This window comes from Cetorhinus maximus, chromosome 3 (genome assembly GCF_964194155.1).
Source record: "Cetorhinus maximus chromosome 3, sCetMax3.hap1.1, whole genome shotgun sequence".
Lineage (NCBI taxonomy): Eukaryota > Metazoa > Chordata > Chondrichthyes > Lamniformes > Cetorhinidae > Cetorhinus > Cetorhinus maximus.
Window position 1 is genome coordinate 72,023,772 of NC_135881.1, and position 16,345 is coordinate 72,040,116.

General features: G+C 42.3%; 1 protein-coding gene across 3 annotated transcripts in view; it reads left to right on the plus strand.

The window, feature by feature from the left end:
* The window catches only part of dazl (deleted in azoospermia-like), a 191,341-nt gene that overhangs the window by 11,831 nt on the left and 163,165 nt on the right, over window positions 1–16,345 (plus strand). The gene's annotated exons all lie outside the window — the stretch shown is intronic.

Genomic DNA, 16,345 nt, shown 5'->3' on the forward strand with positions numbered 1-16,345 from the left:
CTGGTCAGGAGAGTTTTGGAATTGAGTTTGGAGGTCATAATGACATTGAGGTTTTCAGCAGGAGATAGGTTAAGTCAGGGATGAAGATGGATGATACTATGGAGGTGGAAGTAAACTGCCTTGATAGAAAGGACAAATAGTGGAGGCTCTAACTATAATGTTCCAAAGATGAGAGAAGAAAAATGATGCCAGTGGTTGGGACAGTGGCAAAACAAAAAGGAATAGGATTAATAAGGAAGTTATAGGTCCTTGGTCTTATTCAGTTGTTGGTAAACTAGTGGTCTATAATATGTAATTAAATGCAGTACTTGGAGAAACATAAATTAGTCAGGGTCAGCCAAATTGGGGTTTATCATGCTTGATCTATCTTGAAACAACAGCATAGATTAAGAAAATAAGTGGATGTGGTTGATAACTTAATCCATAAGGAGACTTGAAGGATGAATAATCGGACAGAGAATTAAAGGAAACATGGCCACTGGAATAAAGATGTGGTTGGCAGGAGGAAAGCAAAGGCTAGCTGTTAAAGGAACTTTCTCAGACTGATAAGATGTATCAAGTGGTTTTTTACATGGGTCTTTGAAGGGACCATTGCTCTTCTAGCATAATGAAAAAACAAACTGAAATTTTGCAGTCAGCAAATGGAGATATATAAGTTAATGAATTATGAAAGCCTTCAGGAAAATGAAGTAATACGTTTTTGGAAGTAAGATTAAGGAAGCAACTGTTCTTTAAAATTAAAATTTTGAATAGAGACAAAGAACAGAGATTTTCATAGATGCTAGAAATTGGAAATAAAAATAAAATGCAAGAAATACTTAGCAGGTCAGGCAGCATCTGTGATAATAAAAACAATTCACATTTCAAGTTGATGACCTTTTGTCAAAAATGGAAAAGGAGATGTGTAATAGGTTTTAAGCAATACAGGCAGGGAAAGCAGAGGGTGGAGAGTGGCAAAGAACAAAAGGGACGGTCTGGGAGGGTGGAACGCAGGAGAAATTAAAAGTGGTAATGGAATGGGAAAAGAAATAAAAGATGGGTTGAGAGGAGTGTAAAACGGAAAAACAGTATTGTTACCAACAGCTGTCGACAGGAAAGTAAGAGCAGAGGTTATGATCACAAATTGTTGAATTCAGTGTTGAGCTGAGTCTGGAAGGCTGTAAAGTGCCTAATCAAAAGGTAAGGTGCTGTCCCTTGAGCTTCTGTTGAACTCCATTGCTTCATTCCTACTCTGACCCCTCTGCCCTGAGCTGCCTACACTGTTCTAGAGACTTAAAATGATAGGCACCTGGAAGCTTGGGGTCACACTTATGGACTTAACAGAGGTGTTCAGTAAAGCAGTCACCCAATCTACACTTGATCCAGCCACTTCTGCACAGAGACAGTGAGCAGGGACTATAGTGTACTACTATGAAAGTATAAGTAAATCATTTACAGCTGTAAGGACTGTTGGAGCCCTGGACAGTGGGAAGGAATGAGGTAAAAGGGCAGGTGTTGCACCTCTTGTGCTTACATGAGAAAGTGCTGTACTTGATTAAAACTATTATGTCACTCTCTCCTCAGATGGTGTCTGACCTGCTGAGTATTTCTAACATTTTCTGTTCTTAGAACAGAGTCCAGGACTTGGAGAAAAGGTAGGCTGAAGGTGGGCATTTGTTGGTAAGGAGAGAAGGAGGTTGGTTGTTTTTGAGAATGCAGCTGACGGTGGATTTGGGAAAAAAAATTGGGGACAGAGAGTAGAGGGAATTATTTATAATGCGATCCAGCTTGGAGGACTGCTATCTGCCTGCTCCGGTGGATGTAAAAGATCTTGTGACACTATTTTCAAGACTAGCAGGGGAATTATCCCTGTTGTCCCATATTTATCCTGCAATGAGAGTCATTTATGGCACAGAAAGGGGACATCTGGCTCATGGAGTCTGTGCCGGCTCTGTGGAACAATCCAGTCACTCCTAATAGCCTGCTGTAACACCCCTAGCCCTGAGAGCTTATTTCCTTTTGAAATCATTAATCACCTCTGCTTCCATAACCTTCATGGGCAGTAGATTCCACTTTATGATCCCCTTGGCAGAACCAAAACTCAAAATAACCAAATCTGCCAAACTACCCCCTAGTGAAATTACCAAGTGATTTCACTTTTTCTAACATGAACTAGTGCTGACATAAATTAAACATGAATTAACTGGCAAGTGATTCCTTCAAATAAAGGGTAGATTTCGCTATAAGTAGTTGATACAACGAAGGTGTCTTACACAACCACAAGCGCCTGCATCACTCCCTGCAAACACATGGCGCGACGTAGCCAAACAGTTCCACAATACATTGTTCTTTATTAACACAGGGTAGTTCAGGAGTGTGTCCTATCTCTGAGTTTCATGGATATGATTATCATCAGCAAGGCATGTTTCTATGAACCCCTTCTCCCTTGGGTGGTGATAGTCCTTTTTTAAAAAATTCATTCGAGGAATGAGAGCTTTGTCGGCTAGGCCAGCATTTATTGCCCATCCCTACTTGCCCTTGAAGGTGGTGGTAAGCTGCCTCCTTGAACTGCTGCAGTCCATGTGGTGTGAATACACCCACAGTGGTGTTAGGGAGGGAGTTCAGGATTTTGACCCAGTGACAGTGAAGGGGCGACGATATATTTCCAAATCAGGATGGTGAGTGGCTTGGGGGAGAACTTCCAGGTGCTGGTGTTCCCATGTATCAGCTGCCTTTATCCTTCTAGATGGTGGTGGTCATGGGTTTGGAAGGTGTTGTCTATGAAGCCTTGGTAAATTCCTGCAGTGCATCTTGTAGATGGTACACACTGCTACTGTGCGCCGGTGGTGGTGGGAGTGAATGTTTGTGGATGTGGTGCCAATCAAGTAGACTGCTTTGTCTTGAACGCTGTCCAGCTTCTTCAGTAGTGTTGGAGCTGCACTCATCCAGTCAAGCGGAGAGCATTCCATCACACTCCTGACTTGTGCCTTGTAGATTGGTGTAGCTTTCCAGAGCTCCTTTACAACTGACCCAAGGTCACAGTTTGGCCACTTCTCGTAAAACACCCAGTTGGACATCTTTTAGCGATTCATGCAGCCTTCCAGGTTTTGGACCTTTTTAGCCTGCTTGTACAGTGTCCCAAGAGCTCCTGCATCTGTGTGCTGATTGTCTTCTACCTCCAGTTCTCCTATGTGTCTGCCAGCCACAGTTTTTATATGTTAACTTCCTTTCTGTTGGTTCTGCTTCCAGGTTAGGGGTCGCCAAGTCACATGGACCAGTATTTCTTCTTCAATAAAATTATAATTGATACCAACTCATAATCTTAAACAGTTACAGATTCCACAGACATTTCAAAGAAATTACAATAAGACCATAAGATGTAGGAGCAGAAGTAGGCCACTCAGCCCATTGAGTTTGCTCTGCCATTCAATGAAGATCATGGCTGATCAGATAATCCTCAACTTGCTTTCTTGCCTTTTCCCCATAACCCTTGATTCCCTTACTGATTAAAAATCTGTCTTTCTCAGCCTTGAATATACTTAACCCAGCCTCTACAGCCTCTGTGGCAAAGAACCCACAGATTGGCTACCCTCTGAGAGAAGAAATTCCTCCTCACCTCTGTTTTAAATGGGCACCCCCTTACTCTGAAATTATGCCCTCTGGTCCTGGACTCTCCCACAATGGGGAAACAGCCTCTCAGAATCTACCCTGTCAAGCCCCCTAAGAATCTTATATGTTTCAATAAGGTCGCCTCTCATTCTTCTAAATTCTAATGAGTACAGGCCTAACCTATTCAACCTCTCCTCATAAGAAAATCCCATCATCCCTGGGATCAACCGAGTGAACCTTCTCTGGGCTGTCTCCAGTGCCGGTATATCTTTCCTTAAATAAGAGGACCAAGATTGTTCAGTGTTCTGTGTCGTCTAACTAGTGCCTTGTATAGTTTTAGCAAGACTTCCCTATTTTTATACTCCATTCCCGTTGAAATAAAGGCCAACATTCCATTTGCCTTCCCTATTACCTGTTGAAGTTGCATGTTAGCTTTTTGGGATTCATGCACAAGGACTCTCAAATCCCTCTGCTGCAACCTTCTGAATTCTTTCTCCATTTAAATAATATTCAGCTCCTCTATTCTTCCTGCCAAAGTGCATAACCTCACACTTTCCCACATTATATTCCATCTGCCATGTTTTTGCCCACTCACCTAACCTGCCTATATCCATCTGTAGAATCTGTCATCCTCACCACTTGCCTTCCCGCCTATTTTTGTGTCAACCACAAACTTGGTGATAGTACATTCTCTTCCCTCATCTAAGTCATTAGTATATATTGTAAATAATTGAGGCCCTAGCACTGATCCCTGTGGCACTCCATTAGTTACAGGTTGCCATCCTGAAAGTGCCCCCCTTATCCTAACTCTCTTCGATTAGTTAGCCAATCCTTTATCCATGCTAATATGCTACCTCCAACATCATGGACTCTTATCTTATTAAATACCCTCATGCTCAGTACCTTGTTGAGCACTTTTTGGAAATCCCGATATATTACATCTGCCGGTTCCCCTACATCTATCCTACTTGTTGCCACCTCAAAAGAATTTTTGATAAATTTGTTGGTCATGATTTCCCCTTCATGAAGCCATGCTGACTCTGCTTGATTAGATTATGTATTTCTAAATGCTTTATTACATCTTTTATAATAGACTCCAACATTTTCTCAATGACAGATGTTAAGCTAACTGGCCTATAGATACCTGTTTTTTTTGTTTCCCCCCCCCCTCCCTTTTTTGAATAAAGGTGTTACATTGGCTGTTCTCCAATCCTCTGGGACTTTCCTTACTCTACTGCTTCTGGGTCAACGGTTATCATACACCCCCTCCCCCCATAGTAATTCTTTACAACAGTGTTTGAAATATAGCAAGTCCTTAACATCCTAACACTTCAACTAGCATGTTACATGTTATACAGGTTACAATGATACAACGTATTTATAAGACAATTTTTATTACGAACTGTGTTGTTTTACAAACTTATAAAACCTGACTTGAAGACATTGTTACTGCGCCTTGTTTTTTCAACTCTCAACAGGGGTAGCCGCCTTCAAATTGTGCAAATTGCAGGCTGAAATGACTGGAGCATCAAACTCCATCAAAACTGCCTTTGATTCTTGGTTTCAAACTTTTGTAAGAACACCATGGTTGTGGTCTGTATAGACAAGTGCCTTGGTTTTGCATTCTCTATGATGCTTTTTAAAATCTGTATTGGATTGTGCAGAGTCTGGATGCTGAAATAGTATATGTGATGGGCCGCAAGGTTTTACAGTTTGCTTGGTCTGGTTAACTTTGCCAAGGACAACACTGCTGATTGCTGGCAAACCATCTGGCCTCTGGATACTTGCAGAATGGACTATGAATTAGAATCCAGGAGAAATCCCCTGTTATATCTCTTTGGATCCTCTGGATTCCCTTTGTTCTTAAAGTCAGATATGCAATTGTTTCAAACAGTGGAAACCTGATGACAGACTTTGAACTAGTCTGTTCAGTTTTTAACTCCTGATCTCCATTTTTCTGCATGCTTTTTGAATGCCCAAGTCTCGGGAAAAAAGTTTCAACCAACCAGACATCCGAGTTGACCTTCAGAGTGACTGAATTTGCCTCACTCTCTTTAAATTCAGAGTTATTTTTAACTTCTCCTGAATTTTATCCTGCAGTTTTATTTTCCAGGAGTTGCAGGTTTAATGTTGCTTCCTTTTGTGCAAGCAGTTCATTTTTTTGTCTGGCTGCTTTAGAACTTCATTATGGTTATGTCGATGTTCAGCTAAGAAAGCCTGATTTTTTTTTTTTTACTCGGTTCACAAATTTTCTTGATTTCTATTTGCTTCCTCCCATTGCATATGGACATTGTTTAATGCTGTTCCAACAAGAGCTCTGTAGTGTCTGTTGGCATCGGACTCAGGTTTTCTACTCTCAAAGCATGTTTTCCTTCATTAGCTTTGAGCATTGTTGCTATCTGCTTTGCCTCATTTTGCTCATACATTTCTGCATTTTTAACTCGGATAGCTTTACATCATCTCCAACTGCCATTGACTCATTTTCAGCCCGATGCTCCGGTCTCTTTAAAATTACAGTATCACAGTATTTTTACAGTGCAGCAGGAGACCATTCAGCCCATCGAGTCCAAACTGGCTAAGTCCCACTCTCCTGCTTTATGCCTGTAACCCTGCACATCAGGTAGCAATACAATTCCCTCTTGAATACCTCTATTGAACCTGCCTCCACCACCCTTTCAGGAAGTTTGTTCCAGACTCCAACCACCCTCTGGATGAAAAAAATTTTCTTCACATCTCCTTTACTCCTTTTGCCAATTATTTTGAATCTGTGCCCTCTAGTTCTTGACCTTCTCTTGAGTGGGAACACAGTTTCTCACTATTTACCTTGTGCATACCCCTCAGGATCTTGAAAACCTCTATCAAGTCTCCTCTCAGCCATGTTTTCTCCAAGGAAAACAGTCCCAACCCCCCTAATCAATCCTCATAGCTAAAGTTCTTCATCCCAGGAATCATTTTTGCGAATCTCCTGTGTAGTCTCTTCAATGCCTTCACATCCTTCTTCAAGTATGGCACCCAAAACTGGATGCAGTTCTCCAGAGAAGGCCTAACTGTCTTATATAAGTTCAACATGACCTCCTTATCTTGTACTCACTGCCCCTATTAATAAAGCCTAAGATACTGTATGATTTATTAACTGCTCTCAACATGCCCTGCCATCTTCAATGACCTATGTACGTATACACCAAGGTCCCTCTGTTCTTTCCTCCAATCTTAAAAAAACAACCATTTATCATTACTGTTTCCTGTCACTCAGCCAATTTCTTATCCCAGTCCCTTTTATTCTGTGACCTAGAAGTTTGCTCAATTCTGTTGTGTGGCATTGTATCAAATGCCTTTTGACAACCCATAAACACCACATAACAGCATTTCCTTCATCAACTTTCTCTGTTACCACCTAAAAAAAAAGCTCCAGCAGTTAGTTAAGCATGATTTTCCCTTGATGAATCCGTGCTGGCTTTCCTTAATATCCTGCTCTTGTCTGTGATTATTGATTTTTATCCCACACTATAGTTTCCAGAAGTTTCCCTACAACTGAGGTCAAACTGACTGGTCTGTGGTTGCCAGCTTTATCCTTGCACCCCTTTTTGAACAAGGGTGTAACATTCGCAGTTCTCCAGTTCTCTGGCACCTCCCCTGTGTCTAAGGAAGACTGGAAGATTATCACTAGTGCCTCTGCAATTTCCACTCTTATCTTCCCTCAGTACCCTTGGATGCATTTCATCTGGTCCTGGTATCTTATCTATTTTAAGTAGAGATAGCCTTTCCAACACCTTTCTCTCCATTGTAAGTTCTTCTAGTGTACTAGTTACCACCTCTCTTGTCTTGGCCTGGGTAGCAAGTTCTTCCATTGTAAAGACAGATACAAAGTACTCGTTCAACATCTCCACTATTTCTCCAGCCTGCACATGCAAGTCCCCTTTTTGTCCCTAATCGGTCCTACTCTTTCTTTTACCACCCTTTTATTATTTACATGCTTATAGAAGATCTTGGGATTTCCTTTTATGTTCACTGCCAGCCTCTCTTCATGCGCTCTCCTTGCTTTTCTTATTAGTTTCTCCTTTTCCCCTCTTGTCCTTCTATATTCAGGCTGCGTTCTTGACTCTTTGGACACACCTTTAGTCAAAACGTTATTTCTTGCAGCAGGCTTACAGATAGTCATGGATTCTTTTAAGCCTCTTGGCTTTTCCTGTACAGTTTCAGTTTCAACAGCCTCAATGGGCTTTCCTGAAATCACTGGAGACAGCAGTACCTCATTCCCAGCCAAGTTGTTTCCTAACAAGAAATCCACACATTCAATGGGCAAAGTTGGAACGGCACCCATAGTAACAGGACCAGTGACTTCACCCCATTTTACATTAATGTTATACAAAGGTACAAATAAATCATTTTCATCACTACCCTGAATCAATACTTTTTATTTAGCAAACATTTTGGAGAGAGCTTTGTCACCTGCCAATGTCAGTGACTGTGCTGATCCCGTATTAAGGATAATCCTATTTGCCTGCCTTGCCGGGTGAACAAGGAAAGTATTTACCCTTGAGCAAGAAAATGTCTATCGCTTTCCATCACCCAATTCACCCTCTCACCGAATGCGGGGGAGACTCCCTGCTTGGTGTGAACTTTAACTGGCCAGGATGTTACCAGCTGGAGGAACACCCCTTGACTGGACAAATAAGACTGGTTTAGTTTTTAACTTCCAGCGTTCAGCCTTCATGTGCCCTTTCTTGTGACAAAAGTAGCATGTCAGCTGCCTTGAGCTAAACCTGTCCTCTAAACCTTCTTTTCTGCTAATCCAAGAAAGGCCTGGATCTTTACCACCTTTCCCTTTCTCAGCAGGGCCTGACTTCTCTTCATCGACCTTCCTCTCATTCCAGTTCCTCCAGAAAGTTCCAAAGTGGGGCCTGTTACTAATCATCATGTATGTTAACTCATACAAACATGAACTTATGAAATAGGGGCAGAAGTGGGCCATTCGGCCCCTAAAGCCTGCTCCGCCATTCAGTATAATCATGATTGATCTGTTTGTGTTTTGAGTTCCACATTCCCAGGTAACCTTTGATTCCTTTGCCTAACTGGAATGCATCTGCCTCTGTCTTAAAAATATTCAGTGACCCCGCTTCCGCTGCCTTCTGAGGCAGTGTGTTCCAAAGTTGCACAACCCTCAGAAAAAATCTCCTCATCTGTCCTATAAGGGTGACCCCTAATTTTAAAAGTGCTCCCTAGTTCTGGGCTCACCCACAAGAGAGAACATCCTTTCCACAATCACCTTGTCAAAACATTCAGGATCTTGTATACTTCAATCAAGTCACCCCTCACCCTTCTAAACTCCAGTGGAAACAATCCCAGTCTGCCCAATCTATCCTCAAGACAACCTGCTTGTTCCAGCTATCAATCTAGTAAACCTCCTCTGATCTGTCTCCATTGCATTTACATCCTTCCTTAAATAATGAAATGAAAACTGCACATAGTATTTGAGATGTGGCCTCACCAATGCCCTGTATAACTGAAGAATAACATCCTTTTATGTTTAATTACTCTCAGAATAAAGGATAACATTCCATTAGCCTTCTTGATTACATGCTGTACCTGCATACTAACTTTTTGTGACTCATGCACAAGGACATAGACCCTCGGCACCTCGGAATTCGGGAATCGTTCGCTGTTTAAGTAATATTTTGCTTTTTTTATTCTTCCTGCTGAAGTGAACAACTTCACATTTTCTAACATTATACTCCATCTGTCAGATTTTTGCCCATTCACTCATCTATATCTGTCTGCAAACTCATTGTCGTCTTCACACACACTTTTCTACCTATCTTTGTGTTGTCTTCAAATTTAGCTACTGTGCCTTTTTGTTCCCCATATCTAAGTCATTAATGTAAATTGTAAAAAGTTGAGACCCCAGCACAGACCCCTTTGGGATTCCACTCGTCACATCCTGCCAATCAGAAAAAGACCATTTTTGCATACTCCAGTTTGTGCCACCCCGCTAATCTTTTATCCAGGCTAATATGTTATCCCCTACACCAAGCTTTTATTTTCCGCAATAACTTTTGATGTGGCACCTTATCAAATGCTTTCTGGAAATCCACGTACAGCATCTCTACAGTCTCCCCTCTATCCGCTGCACATGTTACTCCTTCAAAGAAATCCAAAATTGGTTAAACATGATTTCCCTTTCACAAAAACCACGCTGACGCTTTCTGCTTGCCTCTTTAATGATTGATTCTAGCATCTTCATCATGACAGATGTTAAGCTAACTGGTCTATAGTTTGCTGTTTTCTGCCTCTCTCCGTTCTTGAACAGAGGGGTAATATTTATTGCTTTCCAGTCTGATGGAATTTTTCCAGTATCTAGGGAATTTTGGATAATTAACACCAACACATCTACCTTGTTAGCCACCTCTTTTAAGACCCCAGGATGAAGTCCATCAGGACCCGGAGACTTGTCAGCCCACAGCTCCATGAGTTTGCTCAGCATTGCTTCCCTAGTGATTGTAATTTCACCAAGTTCCTCTCCCCTCCATGCCCTGATTCACAGCTATTACTGGAATGTTTTTTGTACTCCCTATATTGAAGACAGAAGTAAAATATTTGTTCACTTCATTTGTCATTTCCTTATTATCTACTATTAACTCCCCATTCTCACTTTAGAGGACCAACACTTAATTTACTTTTTTCCTGTCTAAATGCCTGTAGAAACTCTTGCTATCCATTTGTACGTTTCTAGCTAGCTTCCTCTCATACTCTAATTTCTTTCTCCTGATTAACCTTTTCGTCATTCTTTGCAGTTCTTTATATCCTGACCAATCATCTGACCACCAACTCGTATTTGTGCAGTTATATGCTTTTTCCTTAAGTTTGCTTTCTTTGACTTCTTCAGTTAAGCATGGATGGTGGGTACGCCCTTTAGAGTTTTGCTTTATAGTAGGAATATACTTATTCTGAGTATCCTGAAATAACCCCTTAAATGTCTGCCAATGCTTCTCTCTTGATCTATCCTGTAGCCTAGTATCCCATTACACTTCAGCTGGCTCAGCTTTCATGCCCACATAGATGCCCTTATTTAAATTTAAAACACTAGTCTTAGGCCCACTCTGCTCCCTTTCAAACTGGATGTAAAATTCACTCTCATTGTGGTCGCTGCTCCCCAGGGGTGCCTTTACTCTGAGGTCATTAATTAATCCTGTCACATTACACAATACCAAGTCTAATATAACCGACTCTTTGGTTGGTTCCAGAGCATGCTGCTCTAAGAAACTATCTCAAGTATTCTATGAACGAAATCCTCATCCAGGCTACTACTGCTAATCTGATTTTCAGTTTATATGTAGATTAACGTGACCCATGATTATTGCTGTCCCTTTAACACAAGCACCCAATATTTCTTCTTGTATACTTCGTCCTAAATTGTGACAACTGTTAGGGGGCCGTTGACTACTCCCACTGGTGACGACTTTCCCCTACTATTCCTCATCTCCATCTAAACTGATTCTACATCCTGATCTCCTGAACCAAGATCATTTCTAATTACTGCTCAATGCCGTCCTTGATTAACAGTGCTTTACCTTGCTCCCTATTCTTCTTGAATGTCATGTACCCCTCAATATTCAGGACCCAATCCTTGTCATCTTGCAGCCAAGTCCCTGTAATGGCTGTCAGATCATATTTACTTCAACATGCGCTATCAATTTGTTATGAATGCTATGTGCATTCAGATACAGAGCCTTTAGTTTAGTCTTTTTCTTATCTTTGTAACATCTGGTCTTGATTCTTTGTGCATTTAGGTTTTTTCCTATTATTCTTTGACCCTCATTTTCCCATATTACTATTTTCCTCTTTTATTTTGTCTGTACTCTTTGATATATCACACCTTTCCACATTTGATCCCATGCCACCACTATTTAGTTTAAAACCCTCTCTACTTCCCTCATTATGCAGTTCACAAGAACACTGGTCCCAGGCCAGTTCAGGTGTAGACTGTCCCTACGGTACAGCCCCCAGTTTCCCCAATACTGGTGCCAGTACCCCACAAACCAGAACACCCCTTCTCCCATGCCAGACTTTGAGCTATGCATTCAACTCTCTAATTTTATGTACTCTGCCAATTTGCTAACGGTTTGGGTAATAATCCACAGATTATAACCCTTGAGGTTCTGCTTTTCAATTTACTGCCTAGCTCCTGATACTCTCTACTCCGAACCTCTTTCCTAGTTCTACCTATGTTGCTGGTACCTACATGGATCATGACAACTGGATCCTCCCCCTCCCACTGCGAGTTCCTCTCCAGCCCTGAGCATGTGTCCCGAACCCTGGCACCAGGCAGGCAACACACCCATTTGGACCTACTTTTGGCTACAGAGGACAGTGTTCATCCCCCCCTCACTATACTGTCCCATACTACCGCTACGTTTCTTTTTGCTCCCCCAATCTGAATGGCTTTCTGTGCCATGGTCAGTTTGCCCATCCACCCTGCAGCCCCTGCTCTCATCCAAACAAGCTGAGAGAACCTCACACCTATTGGGACAATGCAGAGGCTCTCACTCCTACACTCCTGCCCTCTGGGCCCCCTTACCTGCTTCACTTGCAGTCACACCCTCCTGTCCCTGACCAATGACCAAATCAGAAGACCCTATTCTAAGTGGTGTGACTGCCTCCTGGTATAAAACATCCAGGTAACTTTCCCCCTCTCTGATGTGTTGCAGAGTCTGCAGCTCAGTGACTCTGAGCCGAAGTCCCTTAAGCCGCCAACACTGCAGATGTGTTTCCCTGGAACACACTGTTATCCAGGAGCACCCACATGCTGCAGTCTTGACATCATCTGTCCTGCCATCCTTAATGTGTTTTAAATAATTACTTAATTATACTAATCACTTATGTTGCTTTTTTATTTTTTATTAACTCCACCACCAATTTGTATACTATTTTAAATGTGGCTAGAGTAGAACTTACCCACTTACTCATCAAACAGCTAGCTCCTTTCCCTGTAGTAGAGCAAGAACCAATTCACATGGGGTGAGAAAAATGGAAAAAGGAAACCGATACCCCCCCCCCCACCCCCACCACCAAACTCCCCCACTCACAACTCCAAGTCTGCATTCAGTTTCTTCAGCTCTCTTGTTTGTCATTTGTCTGCTGCTACTGAGGCTCCCCTTTGTTTTATGAACTTTGTGGTTTTCTAGGTGAAACCTTAATCCCAAAGGGGCATCATTTTTGCATTCCTCTTCCTCCAATATATCCCTAGGGTTATTGATGTTCTGTTCCTCCTTTATCAACCTACATCACCTATCGCACTTTTTCCATTTCCCTGACAAATTCTGCATGGGTCTGGCCCGTTCTCCTCAAATTCCTAAATTCCTGCCTGTAGGCCTCTGATGCAAACTTGAGTTGAGTATGGCACTCTTCCTCATAATCACACAAGCACTATGCTGAAGAAGATGCATACACTTCTAAAGCCTTCCCAGCAAAATGCATTTTAGGAGTGTAGCCAATTCAAATTCATGGCAATTCCTCAAACAATGGGAACTACATCTCTACTCCCTCCTTGCTAAATTTAGGTATGAGTGAGAAATCTTCACGTCAAAATTAAGTGGACTTCCCTCTGAGTCAGCCTCACTTCTCATCAGCTCAAGTTCGTATAATTGAAACTTCTGCTCCATTTTGATTTTTTTTCTAAAAGTTTTCTGTTTCCTTACCTCTCTTACTAATTTCTCTCTTTCCATGTCAGTCTTTCTTAGTTATATTTATGTTTTCAGTTCTGGCCAGTAGTATTACATCACTAAGGGAACTGGTCCTTTTTTCCTCAAGCCCCAGGTGTCTAGTCAATTATTCAAGGATCCCATCCCTCTTAGCTCCTGATCTTGCATTAATCCCTAAGTGCTCTGCCACAGCCTGTGAATCATATTTTCTCAACTGTTTCAAGCCTGATAGATCATCTCTGTCCACAAAGGCTCAAACCTCAGGTACCATTGTTGATTTCCCAATACAATATAGCAAAAGCAAATGTTAAGTCTTGTTTAAATGCTTGAAAGCTCCAGCAAACCTGTTTTACATTCTCTTGGTTTAACCCTGGATGAGCCCCCAATTTTGTTAAAACCAAAATGAGCAAATTTACCAAACAACAAATTTCCAACCTGATTTCACTTTTTGTAACTTCTACTTTAACACGAATCAATCAATAAATTAAGAGTGTGTTAACAGGCAAATTATGGTTGGTATGAAGTATAATACACATGGAATAGCAGATGCAACAAAGGCCATCTTGTGAGATTTTAAGCATTTGCATCACTCCCTGCACAAATGTGGCACCATGTGTAACCTCATGGTCTTTACAATTTGGTCTCCTGTACGTTGGATTTATCATTTTTCTCACTCAATATATATGGTTCACAGTCACCTGAAACAGTAGCTCCACTCTTTCTGAGTTCCTGGGAAACAGTTGTCACCCAAACGGCACCTTCCTGCAGAACCTTTTTGAAGCCTTAAATATACGTGCCCTCGTTCTAGTACCACCAGTTTATGGGAACAGTTTTTCCTTGCCTACCTTATCCCAACCTGTCCTAATCTTGTACACCCCAATCAAATCTTCCCCATCTCCTTTGCTACTAAGAGAGCAACCCCAGCTTCTCCAACCTAACACTAGCTAAAATCCCCATCCCTGGAACCAATCTGGTAAATCTCTGCATTCTTCCAATGACCCTTACATCCTAAAATATGGTGACAAGAACTGGACACAATACAGGCTGTGGACTAATCGGAGCTTTATAGACGTTTGACGTAACTTCCCTGCTTTTGTAATCATTGCCTCTATTTATGAATCCCAAGATCCCATATGTTTTGCTAGCCACTCTCAATATTTTTTGTGGGTGTCGCTAGCTAGACCAGCATTTATTGCCTATCCCTAATTGCTCTTGAGAAGATGGTGGTGAGCTGCCTCCTTGAATTGCTGCAGTCCCTGTGGTGTAGGTACAGGCACAATGTTATAAGCGAGGGAGTTCCAGGATTTTGACCCAGTGATAGTAAAGGAACGGTGATATATTTCCAAGTCAGGATGGTGAGTGACTTGGAGGGGAACTTCCAGGTGGTGGTGATCTCATGCACCTGCTACTCTTGTTCTACTAGATAGTAGCGGTCATGGGTGTGGAAGGTCTGTGAAGCCTTGGTGAGTTCCTGCAACGCATCTTGTAGATGGTACACACTGCTGCCACTGTTTGTCGGCAGTAGAGGGAGTGAATGTGGCTGGGGTGCCAGTCAAGTGGGCTGCTTTGTTTGGATGATGCCAAGCTCCTTCAGTATTGTTGGAGCTGCACTCATCCAGGCAATTGGAATGTATTCTATCTCACTCCTCCCTGATTTGTGCCTTGGGCAGACAGGAGGGAGTTACTGACCACAGGATTCCTAGCCTCTGACCTGGTCTTGTAGCCACAGTATTTATATGGCTAGCCCAGTTCAGTTTCTGGTCAATGGTAATTCCCAGGATGTAAACAGTGGGGGAATCAGCAATGGTAATGCCATTGAATTTCAAGGGGCAATGGTCACTGCCTGGCACTTTGCCACAAATATTACCTGCCATTTATCAGCCCAAGCCTGGAAATTGTCCAGATCTTGCTGCATTTGGAAATGGACTCCTTCAGTATGAATGTTGTCGAGAATGAGGGGGAACATTGTGCAATCATCAGTGAACATCCCCACTTCTGACCTTATGATGGAAGGAAGGTTATTAATGAAGCAACTGAAGATGATTGGGCCTAGGACACTACCCTGAGGAACTCCTGCAGTGATGTCCTGGAACTGAGGTGATTGACCTCCAACAACCCCAACTACCTTCCTTTGTGCTAGGTATGACTTCAGCCAGTGGAGAGTTTTCCCCCTGATTCCAGTTGACTCCAGCTTTGCTAGGGGTCCTTGATGCCACACTTGGTCAAATGTGGCATTGATGTCAAAGGCAGTCACTCTCTCACTTCAGGAGTTCAGCTCTTTTTGTCCATGTTTGAACCAAGGCTATAATGAGATTAGGGCTGAGTAGCCCTGGCAGAACCCAAACTGAGCATCATTGGGCAGGTTATTGCTAAGCAAGTGCCACTTAATAGCACTGTTGATGACTACTTCCATCATTTTACTGATTGTGGAGAGTGGACTGATTGGGTGGTAATTGTCCAGGCTGGAATTGTCCTGCTTTTTCTGTACAGGACATAGCTGGGCAATTTTCCACATTGCAGGGTAGATGTCAGTGTTGTGGCTGTGCTGGAACAGCTTGGTTAGGAGCACGGCAAGTTCTGGAGCACTAGTCTTTAGTACTATTGCTGGAATATTGTCAGGCCCCATAGCCTTTGCAGTATCCAGTGCCTTCAGCCTCTTCTTGATATCACATGGAGTGAATCGAATTGGTTGAAGACTGGCATCTGTGATGCTGGGGACCTCTGAAGGTGGTAGAGGTGGAAATCATCCACTTGGCACTTCTGGCTGAAGATTGTTGCAAATGCTTTAGTCTTGTCTTTTGCACTGATGTGCTGGGTTCCCCCATCATTGAGGATGGGGATATTTGTGGAGCTGCCACCTGCAGTGAGTTGTTCAATTGTCCACTGCCATTCACCATTGGATGTGGCAGGATTGCAGAGCTTAGATCTGATCAGTTGGTTGTGGGATCACTACCTGCCACAAAGATCTATCCACATGCACCCTTCTGTCTCTGTACTTGCACATTTAGAACTTTGCCATTTAGTCTGTATTTCCTTTCGCTATCCCTTCTGCCAAAATG